Source organism: Physeter macrocephalus, chromosome 2, assembly GCF_002837175.3.
Source record: "Physeter macrocephalus isolate SW-GA chromosome 2, ASM283717v5, whole genome shotgun sequence".
NCBI classification, from domain to species: Eukaryota; Metazoa; Chordata; class Mammalia; order Artiodactyla; family Physeteridae; genus Physeter; species Physeter macrocephalus.
The window spans coordinates 125,193,711-125,206,443 of NC_041215.1; positions in this window are offsets into that span (position 1 = coordinate 125,193,711).

A 12,733-nucleotide genomic window follows, 5' to 3' on the forward strand; every position below is an offset into this window, starting at 1 on the left:
AGACAGACATTGATCAAACAATCACTCAGTGAGATGTAAAATGGTACCTCAAATAAGTGGTGTAGAATATTTGCTCTGTTTGGGGAGCTCAAACAGGCCCTCTCAGCAGAAGGAAGCTGCGATCTTGAAAAGGAGCAGACATTACCTGGGAGAAGTGGGAACGACGTTCCAAGACAAGGACCAGCACGTGCAAAGACCCTGTGGTAGGCAGGAGAATGGTGGCACGAAGGACTGGCTCATGTAGCCGGTGGTGCCATGTGCTAAGATACGAAATTCTGCAAGAAGAGCAGGTTTAGCTGGGTGTGGCTGGGAAGTTTTGATTATGAGTTCCAGAAAAATGTCATAGGATTCAAAACGTTCCTAGCAACCCAGGAAAGAAGAAAGTCCAGACAGTCATTGGACAAATAATAATAACTCTAACACTTATTGAACACTTACTGTGTGCCAGGCACTGTTCTAAACATTGGATCTATTAACTAGTTTAATCCTCACAACAACCTTATGAGGTAGGTTCTATGATTATGCCCATTTTACAGATGAGAAAACTGAGAAACAGATGGAAAAACACAAGAGCATAGATGTTTTAGTCATATGATATCTGAATATGTAAAGCCAAAACAACCTTTAATTATTTGGTGTCTTCGTTTTCTGTTACAATAGTAATAATTTTCCAGAAAATGTGGGGTTCACTGAACTAGGGAAAATAGCTGTGTGCTCTTGGAGGGCTGAGATCACATCTACACAACCTTCCATTGTGTCACTGTCACAAAGCCTGTGAGCACTTCATAAATGTTTGCTGCAGAAAGCTGTTAGCTGTTAGCTGAATATATATGACAAATTTTCCACTTGATACATGCACATGATTTCTATTCCCCAAATGGAAAAATGCTAGCTATTTGTCAACAATTTGGGTTATAGGTAAACTATAATTAATAAGCAATAGCAATCTTTCTCATTAGAAGCTTAAGAAACAACCCAAAAGAAACAAAGTAAAACAACAACAAAACCCTGCCAGTCTTTGCAAAAGGAAACATAAATGTTACAAATTCTCACCTGCATTTTAGACAAGTACCTTTCCAACACAAGGACCTACATTCATGAAGTGACACATCTGTAAATTAGTAAGGAAGACGCCAACTGACTTTGAACCATAAACAGCTTTTAAACATTTTCCTAACGTATAATGCGCACCTTTAAAAATAAGCTAGAAAGGGGCATATAACACCACGCCTCAAATTCTGCCACAGATGAGGCTCCATCAGAAAGTCTGGCCTTAATTACCACATAGATTACAAATAGAGATGGATATTCTCAGGGCAAGAAACATCGCTTCCCATGCCAACCTTTAAACCATGAAAGCTCGCTCAGCACAAAGCCGACAAGTCAATCAGACCGAAACCAACATGCCTGGGCTGGTGGCTCGGCCCTGCAGAGCTTGGGGCTTTGCTGTGCTCTGTCAGCTGTTCTTCCACTCCCAATGGGCCTCAATCCCCGCTTTATATTTATATCCCAGCTGCTGCCAAAGGCCACGGCTGTGCCAACCAGACGGCAAAAATAGAAGAGATGGGGAAATAGCTATACACATTAATAACCAATCGGTTTTTAAACCACGAAGCAGGAATTTGGGTCTATTCGAGTTCATAAAAGAACTTTTGTAAGACACAAACTGAAGTTGTGGTTTCTATGGCTACATGATACAAATATCTTGTGGCTGGATTTTTCTCCCAATATGAATCATTCTGAAAAGGTTTCTAAATGTGTCTGTGGTATCTATTCTGTAGCATAACACATGAGAAAAATGAGAACAGCTCTTGAATTACACGCAATCTAAGTATAAACAATAATATGGCTCAAACACACGACTTAAAAAGTTGAGTTGCAACACGGGGAAGAGAGCTGGTCTGCGGCTGGGGAAGACCTGGGCTGGAATCCTTGCTCTGTTGTGCGCAAAATTGTTTCTTTGTTGACTCCCCAAACAGGCCGGCTCTCTCCTCGGACGCTGTGGGGATTAGAGAGAAAATGAGGCTTCATGTGCCTGGCACAAGGTCGATGCCCAATAATGCATTTTTTTTTTAGCTCAGACACTGTGGACGCTGCATTATCAGTTGGTACTATTCAGTCCCAGCGTATGTGCTAGCTCCATATTTTTTTAATGCAACCAATTCTAGGCAACCCCATGATAACACACATTTTAACATAAATATATTTGGGTTCACTGCTCTTAATTAAAAAGATGAGTAGTTTCCATATGTGGGAAACCTACAGCGTGTAAAACTAGACAAGAAATTACCTGTTTAGTAACAAACAGGTCATACCTGACCTTCAAAGTCATGCCTGACCTTCAAAGTCATACCTGATCTTCAAAGTCATACCTGAAAGTAAGAACGGACCTCTTGACTCATGGCTCCTAAACCATTACAGAGGCTCCCAACACACTCAGAGGCAAATGCCTGTCGGAAGAGGTTATTTATGGGAGGAAGGGAGAGATGAAATTAAAGTTACTATTCACATGGTGAGGTCATCGAGCTCAACAGCTAGATGGGAGCTTAGAAGTCTAATGCAATCTCCTGATTTTTAGATTGAGAATATAAGACTAAGGAAAATGGCTGGGTTGCGTTGGGTCTCCCAGTTTAATATGGTTCAGCTGGAACTAGAACGCAAGCCAGTGGATGCACTTTGGTCCACAGGTGTAAGAAAGGATAACCTCTAACCCATACTAGTAAAAGAGTGGGTACCATTTTCTAAAGACTTCCTGTAGAAGTCATTTTTTTTTTTTTTTGTGGTATGCAGGCCTCCCTCTGCTGTGGCCTCTCCCGTTGCGGAGCACAGGCTCCGGACGCGCAGGCCCAGCAGCCATGGCTCACGGGCCCAGCCGCTCCGCGGCACGTGGTATCCTCTCAGACCGGGGCGCGAACCCGGCTCCCCTGCATCGGCAGGCGGACGCGCAACCACTGCGCCACCAGGGAAGCCCCTGTAGGAGTCATTTTTTAAGTGGCAATTTCCTTTCATTGTGAATAAAGGACCCTTTCCCCACATCCCTAATACATGTGCACTGTAAGATTTAAGATTAACAGTTACTGGAGGGAATACTAGTACCAACTGCCATTCTGTCACGGGGGCTTTCTTTTCCATATGAGAAAAGGATAGAGAAGAGTGTAAGATGTAACCAAATAAAAGGGAAGATCAGTAGACATCTTTCCATTTAATATAGTCTCCTTACCAGGGAGATACTTTATAGAGCTGGTAGGGGATTGCATACCTTCCAAAAAGCAACCCACAGGTAAAGGATGTTGGCTGTCTGAAAACTGACTTGAGAATCAAGAGGGGTAGAAGAAAACCACTGTTGGAACCGAATCACAGGGATTCTGCCATAGAACTGCTAGTCAAATCCAAGTCAAAGTCAGGGTTTGTTTTTGTTTTGTTTTTTGTTTCCTTTGCTCTTGAGGGGGAATAGCAGTAAACCCCAGATCAAAAATATCAATCTCGGAATGAAGACATCTGGTTTCATTAAGTTAGCCTGTGGTTGCCTTCTTGCTTAGTAATTAATAAAACGAGACTAATTGTTATGAAATAGCTGGCTATTTCTTCATTAAGTCAGTGAAGTGAGGGAAGAGGAAGAAGACTGTTCTGGATTAAAAGAAACTTAAGGGACATAACCAGACGCAATGCATGGACCTTGACTGGTTTAAATAAACCAATGGTAAATGACATTTAGGGACAAGTGGGCAAATTTGGGGGAAGGAACATGAATATTAGATACAGCTGAGGAATTACTATTAATTTTGTTAGGTCTCGTGGTGAGGTAGGGAAATGTCCTCACTTTTTGGAGATGCATAGTCCATATTTAAGGGAGAGAGGTCATGATACTATAAGAACTTTAAAATATTCAAGTAGGGCTTCCCTGGTGGCGCGGTGGTTGAGAGTCCGCCTGCCGAGGCAGGGGACACGGGTTCGTGCCCCGGTCTGGGAGGATCCCACATGCCGCAGAGCGGCTGGGCCCGTGAGCCACGGCCGCTGAGCCTGCGCGTCCGGAGCCTGTGCTCCGCAACGGGAGAGGCCACAACAGTGAGAGGCCCGCATACCGCAAAAAAAATAATAATAAAAAAATAAAATATTCAAGTAAAAGTAATAGATGAAATAAATCAGCTAGTTTCTACTGTACTCATTGGCCACGCAAGACAAAGAGACCTTGAGATTCCCGTAGAGGAAAAGAATAACCATCCTTTAGACATCCTTTGAATTGGTTTATCAAGTCCATCTATTTCTACTTAGTACCGCGGAAGCTGTATTTCTTTTAAATTCCTTAAAAGAAACGAAGCATTTTACATGAGTGTTAGTTAAGATCCTCTAAAAGGAAGATTACTAACTTGATAAACATAAAATTTTATGGTTTTTTGTTTGTTTGTTTGTTTTTTTGTGGTCTGCGGGCCTCCCTCTGCTGTGGCCTCTCCCGTTGCGGAGCACAGACTCCGGACGCGCAGGCCCAGCGGCCATGGCTCATGGGCCCAGCCGCTCCGCGGCATGTGGGATCTTCCCAGACCGGGGCGCGAACCCGGTTCCCCTGCATCGGCAGGCGGACGCGCAACCACTGCGCCACCAGGGAAGCCCGGTTTTGTTTGGTTTTTTTTTTTTTAATTTTTTTGGTCACGTTGGGTCTTCGTTGCTGCGCGTGGGCTTTCTCTAGTTGCGGCGAGCAGGGGCTACTCTTCGTTGCAGTGCGCAGGCTTCTCATTGCGGTGGCTTCTCTCGTTGTGGAGCATGGGCTCTGTGCACACGGGCTTCAGTGGTTGCGGCACACGGGGTCACTAGTTGCGGCATGCAGGCTCTAGAGTGCAGGTTCAGTAGTTGTAGCGCACGGGCTTAGTTGCTCCGAGGCATGTGGGATCTTCCTGGACCAGGGATTGAACCCGTGTCCCCTGCACTGGCAGGCAGATTCTTAACCATTCTTGCCCTGGACCATCCTCTCCCATTGACCCAGCTCCTCTCACAATGAATAGCCCCAAGCTGAGATAGCTGGTGACGGTGAGACTTCTCTGTTGGCACCAATGGAATTGTTTTTCTGACCTTCAGGGGATCATGCCCTCATTAGCACCACATTCTTACCAAAAGAGCTAGCATCACAACCCCCTGCTGTACCATCTCTATTAATTTTATCTATTTGCTGTTGCAGAGAAAGACTCAGAAACTGCTTGAAAAGATTACTATAAATAGCCTACTCATTGTATCAACAAACATGCTGAAAAAAACCTCTCAGAAATAATTGTCCATTTGCCTAGTAATTAGTTAACACCCTAGCATTCCTTCAAAGGAAAGCATGACACATGCACAGTGATTCGTACCTCTGTTAGCCAGGTAAGCTCTGGAACAACAGGAAATACAGAGTTAAAGGAATTTAACTTCACTAGAACTGCTGCTTTGAAGGCAGGAATATTTATGCCAAGCTTTGTTGTTCTGGGGTTACTGGGGCTCCTCATCAGTCACCATGTGGGCTCTTAAGAAGTGTGAGCAGAAGCTTCCAACCTACCTGGATATATTGGATTCCCTGGTCTACAGAATATATAATTCTACATCAGCGCTCTCTCTGTGTACACACACACACACACACACACACACACACACACACAGACATTGTTTATTTGTTGGTAATCACCACAATCAGAACTTTGAGAAACTCCTCACTGTGTTCGGTCAACACAATTCTGAAACTTAGTACTTGAGACACAGATGGAAGAGCCAAAAATACTCATTTTACTCAGAGCAGTCATGTTTTACCTCATTAAGAATAAAAATAATTTCCAAGAAACTCATCAGCGTAGCCTATTGTCACTGCCATTGTGCATTTTCCTTCGGGTTCAAAAAAAGTTTTCTCTTAAAGGTCAAACGCTCTCTTCCAAAGATGTTTACCCAATGGGCCAAATCTGACAGGAGGCACAGCTGTGAATGGTTTGGTGGAATTCGAAGGCTTGAAATCCTGTTTTCATTCTCGGCACACTAGATTTTCTAGGTCTTTTGACACTGCTGCCTTTCAACTCTTTTAGTCATGCCCCAAATTCTTCGGGCACCATGGGACCCGCTGAAATACAGGTATCTATTCAAACATTGTAACTTTTTACTGATGCAAAGGAATGCTCTGGGAATTTAACCCACTTCCTCCACTTTTCTCTCCAACTTAAAGCTCAGGAAACCAGACCCGAATACTAACATTTCTCCCCTAGAATAATGAGGAAGTAAATGTGCAGGAGACTCAGGATACTACTGGCTGGGGTATCCATGCATTGAGATCATTTCTTATGCAAGACGACCCCAGCGTGAGGCCTTCTGGTACCTGAGAAATACATCTCTTGGAAAGGATGCAACATGGGCCTGGGTCCTATCAGTCTGAGTTTAGAATAAAGTAAAATGCCACAGTGGCTCTGTAGTAAAGGAGTAACAAGGGGAATACATTTTTTTGGGAAAACAACTGGGCCGTATATTATCACGAGCTTTAAAAATGTGAATTTGACTCGGTAATCTTCCTTCTAAAAACCTATTCTAAGCCAATATTAGAAACTCTGACAAACATTTGTGGACAGAGATATTCACCACATTGCAAATCTATGAAAGTGGAAAAAAAATAGCCTAAATTTCGAGTTGGATAATATAAATTGTAGTGCACCACACAATAGGAGCAAAGTGAAGTAAATCACGGCATTATCATTTGAAAAGCTTTTTTCAAAAAGTATCTACTGATGTAAAACTGCTTATGTTAATGTTAAAATTTTAAAGCCAGGGTATAATATTTCATGTATAGTATGTTTCTAATTTGGGTAAAGAAATATTCATAGAAAGAACTGGAAGAAAATGTAAGTGTGATCAATGGTGATCTCTGGATAATGAGATAACTGTGATATTTCTTTTTATTTTTATCTTTCTGTATTTTCCAAATTATCCAAATTATCTGAAACGTTGAGCTTTAATAAGAAGAAATACATACATTTAAATAAAGTAACTTAAATGCATCATCTCCCTCCTTTATCCTGCACAAAAATATCAGGAAAACTGAGTTAAAATAAATTCAAATGTTATTGGGGGAGACTTAAAATAGTAGACCTTGCAGTAGTTCCTGCAATTGGTTTTAAAATAGATTGCAAAATTTCAAAGCAAATAAAACATAAAATGGAATTGTACTTATACATGATATACATTTATATTTTGAAGACAGACTCTTTTAAATTTTAATATTTTATTGAAGTATAGTTAATTTACAATGTTATGTTAGTTTCTGGTGTACAGCAAAGTGATCGATTATACATACATATAATAGTTTGCATTTGTTAATCCCAAACTCCCAATGCATCCCTCCCTTCCCCTTGGCAACCACAAGTCTGTTCTCTATGTCTGCGAGTCTGTTTCTGCTTCACAGATAAGTTCATTTGTGTCATATTTTAGATTCCACATATAAGTGATATCATATGATATTTGTCTTTCTCTTTCTGACTTACTTCACTTAGTATGATAATCTCTAGGTCAATCCATGTTGCTGCCAATGGCATTATTTCATTCTTTATGGCTGAGTATTATTCCATTGTGTATATATACACATACCATATCTTTAACCATTCATCTGAAGACAGAATCTTAATTGTGCACACACACACACACACACATACACACACACACACCAACAACAATATTTACCAAACCAGATACCTGTTGTTAATTCAAATTTTAGCAAGCTTTATAAAATTTTTTCCTCAAGCATCTTTCAGCACTGACATCCCCATTTTGTGGGACCCTAAAGCATGTTTGTTCACTCTATCTTTTTATCAATAAATATGGATTGAACACCGATTACTGGCCATACACCATGCTAGGGGCCAAGGATACAGTAGTAAATAAAACAGACGTGATCTGTTAGGGTTCTCTCACTAGGCTATACATTCCACTGAATACTAGGCAAACACTCTTTACAGATCACAAACAGTTCTTTTAAGGAAAAGAGCCAAGTGGGGTCCAATATAGGTTTCAGTTGCCAGGAAAGACTTCTCCAGTGGGTGAAGAAGAACCAGCCATGGGAATAGCATTGTAGGCACATGGAACAGCATATGCAAATGTCCTGCAGCAGAAAGGTGTTTGCTGTGTTTTAGGAACTGCCAGGAATCCAGTGTAGCTGAGGAAGGATAACTGATGGAAGAATGACATTGGGTGGCGTTGGAAAAGGGTTGCAGGAATCATAGCAGTCAATGGTGTCCATAGGCTGTGGTAAGGAGCTGGATTTGCTGCAGTGGAAAGCCAATTTTCTTTATTCTTAAGCAAGTTTTTTGAACCTTATTTTTAACTAATTATAGACTCACAGGAAATTGCAAAAATAGTTTGTAGATTCCCACGTACCCTTCACCCAGCTTCCCCCAATGGTGGGATCTTACATGAGTGTAATAGCAAAACCAGGAGATTGACATCAATACAACACTGTTAACTAGACTGCAGATCCTGTTCAGCTTTACAGATTCTTTTACATGCATTCATTCATTTGTACACATGCATGGTTCTATGCAATTTTATCCCACATATAGATTCTAGTGAAGGATTTCAAATAAGCAATATAATCTGATTTAGGTTTTTGGCAGTAACCGCTGAGGAGAATGGGTGGGGTCAGGAGACCAGTTAGGAGGCTGCTACAGTGCAGTGATGGAGACAGCAGAGGTGAGAAAAACCCATGGGATTATCTGGGAGGTAGAAGAGGTGGGGGCCAGCAAGGCTTGGAGTAAACTGGATAAGGAGGATGAGGGAGGGGGGATGAAACAGTCCCGGTTTCTGGCTTGAACAGCTGGGTGCACAGTGATGTCATTTCCCAGGAGGACAGTGTCTGGTCAAGGAGCAGGTTGGGTCTAGGCTGTGAGTTTGAGATGCAGGTGGGAGGGGTCTGGGTGGAAGACACACATTTGAGAGTCAGTAGCATATCTATGGTATTTAAAGCCGTTAAAAGCTGTAAGTAAAATCTGACTATCTTACTTGTTCTAATAAAATAAAATAATTTTACTTAAAAGAAGAAGCCCCTCCCTGGTGGCACAGTGGTTAAGAATCTGCCTGCCAATGCAGGGGACACGGGTTCGCGCCCTGGTCCGGGAAGATCCCACGTGCCGCAGAGCAACGGAGTCCGTGCGCCGCAACTACTGAGTCTGCGCTTCAGAGCCCGCGAGCCACAGCTACTGAGCCTGTGTGCTGCAGCTACTGAAGCCCACGCGCCTAGAACCCGTGTTCTGCAACAAGAGAAGCCACTGCAATGAGAAGCCTGTGCACCGCAATGAAGAGTAGCCCCGTTTGCCGCCACTAGGAAAAGACCACGTGCAGCGATGAAGACCCAACACAGCCAAAAATAATAAATAAATAAAATAAATTAAAAAAAAAAAAAAGAAGCAGCCCTGAGTGAGATCGCCAAGGGAGTGAATATAGAGAGATGGTCCAGAGCAGAGCGCTAAGCAACTCAACACCATAAGTAGTTGGCACGTGTTCACTCTACTTGACCGCTTCCCGGTCATTTCACTGGTAGTAATATCTCCTTAGAGAGACTGTAAACCTACAAGCGGCAGAAATGCTGCCTTACCAGCCTGCTGTACTCTGCACAATGCCTAGCATGGTGGCATGCACCTAGGAATGCTCAATAAATTTGGTTCTGTTCAATAAACATTTACTAACACCACCGGTTCTGGTTTGCCTGGTATTATGATAAAGCACTGGGAGACCAAGAACACTGCTTAACTGGCTCAACAGAATCACTCTCAAGTTCCACCTGTATTAAAATAATGAAATGAATGAGGTCAGAAGAGACATTTTTCCTCTCGGGTAGTAAATCCCACAAGCTCTAATGCTGACTTGACAGTACAAAAGAAGATGCCAATTTAGAACAAGGGGTTCCTGTTTTTCTTCTCAATATTGGCACCAGCCACCTCTAACAATTTTTTTAAAGGATATGAATTGCCTTGAATTATCATATGCCAAAATAAAAATTGCTTATGAAATACTTTTGAGAAATTTTGGGAACTATTAAATACAGGCTATTTAGTTATACTAAATTCCTAAATGATCATGGAAGGACAGCCTATAAATTAATCAAATATTTCAGTTGCCAGAGAAACAGTTTCTAGTATGTAGGGTTCAGGTGTCACCATGGTGAGAAATCATCTACTATATCAAAAAACAAAAAAACATATTTTCTATTCCACTTACTGCCAACTCATTCATTGGATTTCATGGGCCTTGTGCACAGCTGGATGGCTAACTTGAAACTGAACACGTAATGAGGCAGGAGGATGGTGTGAATGCCTTTTGCTATGAACCTGCAAAATCTTTTATTGTTGAGAAAATTCTCACTCTTCAGAAATTTCAGAAAGTTTTTCCCTTTTCAAAATTTCTGTGATTGCATTTGCTTCTTTTTTCTTAACTTAAAAATCCATATCATCATTCATTCATTCAGCGACTCTTTATTGGGCGCCTACTACATTCACTATTTATTGTGCTTCTCCTGTGTGCCAGGCATCGTTCTAGGTGATGAGGACACAGATGTAAAAAAAAAACAAAAAAAAACAGGCAAAAATTCTTGAAATTCTTCTCCCCTTGCCCCCATTCCAGTGAGGTACTCAGAAAATAAACAAAACACATTTTATGAAAGAATGAAATCTGACTGCAGAAAAGTAACAATATAGTTACGATGGTGCTAAAGACCAGAGTGAAACCATCCCCCACCCCCCCGCCGTGGGATCCAACACTAAACCAGTTTGGTTAGGAAGCCAGAGAAAGCGGGGACCACAACTTGCTGCAATGATCCTTGGTAAGTAATCTCTGATGATTTTGTTTTATGACATTATTTGACTGGTAATATTAGAGCAACCAAGCCTGATGTGGAAAAATTTAAAAATCAGTATGTTATTGACATCTCAGATTAAATTTCCCATTCTCTTCTCTTTATATTTATCATCCACTCCCACCCACACAAGTTTGGAGTGTCCTTACTATAAAAGGCATTAACTGAAATGATGACAACTTTAGAGTAAAAGCAGAAACCAAAATCATGAAAAGAAAGAGACATATTCCAGGAGGAAGAACTAACATAAGAATTGGTGTTGAGCAAAACTCAGGGAAACTGAAAAGTCAGTTTTCCAGCCCAGAACTCCCCTGGTGATCTGTGCAGTTCAGCAGGGACATGGCTGCCGCTCAGCCAATCAAAACTATTCACCCCAGTCCCACCCCCCAAAAAATGTCTGCTGTGATTATTTCCCACTTCCACCTAATCTAGCTTCCTGTTCATTGTAAGATATAAATAAATACTCCTCTCGTGTTAATTTTCACAAATGAATGGAATACAGAACTACCCAAATCAGAATTTGAAAATTCTAGGTACGTTTCCAGATGATCCAGGGCAGCAAGGAGCAGGCATAATAAAATTGCACAGCGGGCACCAGAAAAAGGCTCTTACCCAAAGATTGCCACGGCCAACTATGGCAATGATGCATGCGAATCTGGAATCCCAGACACTATCTCCACACTCTTATTTCGCAGCAAGACCATCAAACTGTCCTGCTCTCAGTCAGCAGAACAGGATCAAGTCACAGTGTAAGGATCTGGGGAGGGACAGGGATGGGGCACTAAAAAGAAACGCCCTGTATGGCCACTCTGCTTAGGAGGGTAGGCCAGCTCTGACCTCAGTTTTATCCTATGGGATCCAGCCCATTCATTCAGTCATTCATACTCTCTCCCTCTCTCTCTCTCTCTCTCTCTCTCTCTCCCTCTCTCTCTCTCTCTCTCTCTCTCTCTCTCTCTCACACACACACACACACACACACACACACACACACACACACAGAGGCATATCTCTCTTTACTCTGAAGGATGAGATGGGAGCCTTTCTAAATGGTCTGCAGGTCATAACCCAGCATCACCTTGCCCACATCCCCTTGATCACTGGGAACAGCTGGAAAAATCTGACAGAGATTCTTTAGCAAATGTCAGGAAGTCCTGCAAAAGGGGAGCCCATCACTCTGCCAAGTGTGGGGTTTGTGTCACTGTCAGTCCTCTGAGTCCTAGAATTGAAAGGTGATGGCTGATGGGGTTGTGGCCCAAAAGGGACTGCAGAGATGCCCTGGGCTGGATTTCCTGGGCTGGTCCAGCGTCACTGGTTCCTGTTGGCTGCCCTGAGGGTAGCATCAGGCTTGTCAGACAACGTGCCTCCCCTAGCCTTGCTGCTCACCTTCTGTCGGTCCAGCTCCCTTGGCCTGAACTGTGCTGGAAGCTTCCACTCTTCCTCCTGTTCTACTCTCCACCCTTCTCCACCCTGTTCTGTGTCCTGAGACTGACCTCCTGTCCTTAGCATTTGGTTGTTTGGCCAATGGGGGGATTTGAAAGCTGCAGGACTGTGAGGGTAGGATATCATTCCTCCCTGCAGGGCCACCTCAGGGTCACCTTCAGGCCGCCTCTGAAGGTCACAGCTCCTATCCACGGCCCCTTCCAAGAGCCCTCTGCTGCCCTCTCTCCTCCAGGCTTCCTGACTCCTTACCTGGAGGCCCTCACTGTTCCTTGTGGTTTCCCTAAACTCTCCCACACCTTTAAAAATAGTCCCTTTACTGGGGCTTCCCTGGTGGCGCAGTGGTTAAGAATCCACCTGCCAATGCAGGGGACACAGTTTCGAGCCCTGGTCCGGGAAGATCCCACATGCTGCAGAGCAACTAAGCCCATGCGCCACAACTACTGAGCCTGCGCT